The sequence below is a fragment of the Tupaia chinensis genome, unplaced genomic scaffold, assembly GCF_000334495.1.
Source record: "Tupaia chinensis unplaced genomic scaffold, TupChi_1.0 Scaffold000438_1, whole genome shotgun sequence".
Taxonomy (NCBI): Eukaryota; Metazoa; Chordata; class Mammalia; order Scandentia; family Tupaiidae; genus Tupaia; species Tupaia belangeri.
Window position 1 is genome coordinate 614015 of NW_006159943.1, and position 3555 is coordinate 617569.

The 3555-nt window shown below is 45.2% G+C and overlaps 1 protein-coding gene across 1 annotated transcript in view; it reads left to right on the forward strand.

Annotated features, from left to right (window-relative positions):
- PMF1 (polyamine modulated factor 1) overlaps nt 1–3555 on the forward strand; it is a 37578-nt gene that overhangs the window by 6189 nt on the left and 27834 nt on the right. The window lies entirely within an intron of this gene.

Consider the following 3555-nt stretch of genomic DNA (forward strand, 5'->3'; position numbering starts at 1 on the left):
TTTATTTTATTTTATTTTATTTATTCATTCATTTATTTTAATTTGACTAGAGAAAGACAGAGAGAGAAAAAGTGAGAAAGCAAGCCACCAAGTCTGGGGCTTGAACTGTGGTCGGCCATGTTGGGAGTACCCAGGTACCACCACCACGCCACCTGCTGGTCCCCAGCCCCAGACTTGTTTTTTAAAATACTGGGGTTTTGGGGACCAGAAGGTGATGTAGTGGTTAAAGGCACTGGACTCCCACATGGCTGAGTTCAAGTGCTGGACCAGATGGCTCGCTTTCTCACTTTCTCTGTCATTCTTTGGTCAAATTAAAAATAAATTAATAAGTACAGTTAAAATAATTCTTTTTAAAAAAAAATCAGAGACAAGATAAAATATTAGGTCAGTGGAAAAGTCATAATGTATTTGCCTGTGTTTTTCTATGCAAAGATGTGTCATGACTTTTCTAATGATGCAATGCATACATATATGTGGGTGGAGAAGGGATGGCAGTGTGGCCATCATCCCGGGTGATGATTTTTCACTTTCTCTCTCCTTGTCTCTCTCTGTCTCTCTCCAATGAGTACAAGTGCCTTAAGGCAAAAACCTTAGAAAAGAAAGAAAAGATAAAGACTATCAACAAGGAGATAAGTAAGAGATATTAGGACATCTCCAGGCATGAAGTAAGGAGGGGCAGAATTGGAATAAGGACCACTGGACTGGAAGGTAAGGTGTGAGTCATTTGGAAAGAACTGAGGTCTTCATGACTGACCAGCTGGATGCAGGAGATAAAGGAGAGAAAAGAACCAGCGATAACATCAAAGAAAGTTACTCACTCTTCAAGACCCTGCCTGGATTCTCTTCCAGGAAATCTCCCAGAATTCTCAAGCCTGGACTGTTTCCTTTCTGAACTCAATTAACATAAATAACCTATACCACCCATTGGAGGATATAAAAAGTTACCACTTTACGTTATAATCCAGATTGTGTGATATTTGTTTCACCAACTAGATTGCAATCTTTTCTTTTAGAGAGAGAGAGGGTTTTTTTTAATAATTATTTATTTTATTTTATTTATTCATTCATTTATTATTATTATTATTATTTTTAGTTTGACCAGAAGGAGACAGAGGGTGAGACTGAGAGAGAGAGGAAGTGAGAAAGCAAGCCACCAGATTAAGCACTCGAACCCTGGTCGCCCATATTGGAGTGTCCAGCGCCTTAACCACCACGCCACCTGCTGGTCCCCTGTTTTTGAGGGGTTTTTTTGGTGTGGTTTTTTTTGTTTGTTTGTTTGTTTGTTTGTTTTTTGAGAGGTTTTTGCTATAAGGTGCATGTGCTTGCTAGAGAGACAGAAAGTGGGAAATCACCTCCTAGGGGCATGGCCACACTGTAATTCCGTCTCCTCCAGTCTCCTCTCTGGATTCTGGTCACTCACACATGCGTGCCTGCTGTGAGTTTTTTTGGGTTTTGTTTTTGTTTTGGGGGGGTTTTGAGAGATTTTTGCAATAGGGCACATGTACTTGCTGGAGAGTCAGAAAGTGAGAAATCACCCCCTGGGGGGATGGCCATGCCACAGTCCCTTCTCCATTTTCCCCCTGGGACCCTGGGCACGCATGCACACGTGTCCATTCTGAGTTTTAAGACACCGGGTCCTGGACTGGAACTGCGGTCTGCCATGTGGGAGTCCAGCAACTTAACTACTACACCATGTGGTGGCCTGTCCCATTTTTTTTTTCTTTAGGAGTGATTTACCCCTACTTAAAAACAGATTGTCCTACATGTCACTGCTACATACAAAGAAGTTATAAAATTGTCCTAGGTTTTACAATGATAAATGAAAAATATTACAATTCTCTATCAAGCAAGGTATGCCAAGATTTTAATTTTTTTCCTTTTTTAAAAACTTTTTGTTAAAACTGTGAGAGCAAAATAACTTACTGAAATATAAAGAGCTGGATAAGCATGCCACTAATGGAGAAAGGGGATATTTCCACAGAGTAAGTACTTTTTTCTATCCCACCTCATTTCATGTCAATCGAGACATACCATGGGGGCCAGCATATGTCGTAGTGGTCACGTTGCTGGACTCCCAAAGGGCCAACTGCGACTTGAGTCCCGGACCCAGTGGCTTCAGGATCATGCTGGGCATGTGTGTGGGTATGCTGGTGATCCAGAGGGGAGAATGGAGGAGAAGGGGTGGCGGCCATGCCCCCTAGGGCGTGATTTCTCACTCCCCCCTCACTCTCTCTCCCTTTCTTCCTAGGGAGCGCGTGTGCCCTAAGGCAAAAACCTCTTTTTAAAGTCCATTGGCCATTGAGTTGAAAAGGAATGCGGTAGCCTGTGCTCAAACAGCAGTTACTTCACTGACAATGAAGGAGGGAAAATGAAAGAACAGAGAAAACTACTGTAGCAGTCGGGATGTGGTGAAACCAAACTGTAGTTTTCTGTTAGGTTGTCAGGAAAGTCATGACGCATTTTTCTGTGTTTTTCTAGATGAAAATGCGTCATGACTTTCCCAGCAGTTGAGGATGTATTCTTGGTCTGTAAGGACGGAGTTGTGGAGTAAAGTAGCAGTTCCCCTTTTTAGTAGACACCTCCTGCCTGCTGTTGGAACTTGCCAGCTGTATCTTAACCCTCCGTTTTCAGCTGTGCACGTGTGTCTGTCCCGTTGATTGGCCGCCTATCAAATCAGAATCTTAGAGATTTTTGCTATAGGGCATGTATGCTCGCTGGAGACACAGAACAAGACAGACAGAAAGCGAGAAACCACTTCTCCGCCCGGGGCGGGGGTGGCCACGCTGCAGTCCTTTCTTCATTTTCCTCTCGGGATTTTGAGTATGTGCGCACATACACAGGGCGTGAGTTTCAAGCCACCGGGTCTAGGACTGCAGTTGACCATGTAGGAGTTTGGCACCGCCGTAACCCCTCCACCACCTGCTGGCCCATGCCTTCTCATCTTTTTTTTTTTTTGGTAGGTATAGCTAGGAGAGGGAAGGAAGAACAGCTCCCCAAAAGGGAGGAGTCCTGGAAAATTATTTGCCCACCTTTTTTTTTTGGAGAGATTTTCACTGTAGGGTGCGTGCGCTCGCCAGACAGACAGAGAGAGACATAGAGACAGAAAGCGAGAAATCACCCCCCAGGGGGGATGGTCACGCCGCAATCCCTTCTCCTCCATTCTCCTCTCGGGATCTTGGGCACGCACGCACACGCACCCGGCGTGAGTTTTAAGCCACCGGGTCCGGGACACGAACCGCGGTCAACTACGTGGGAGTCCAGCGACATAGCCATTACTTTAACTGCTGGTTCCCAGTTGCCCACCTTTTAATCTTTTTTGGAGAGGTTTTTGCTTTCAGGGCGCATGTGCTCATCAGAAAGACACAGGGAGACAGAAAAGCGAGAAATCACCCCCCAGGGGGGATGGCCACACTTCAATCCCTTCTTCTCCATTCTTCTCTCGGGATCTTGGGCACGCATACATATGCGCCCGGTTTGAGTTTAAGCCACCATGTCCGTGACTCGAACTGCGGTCAACTGTGTGGGAGTCTAGCGACGTAGCCAGTCACGCCAAAT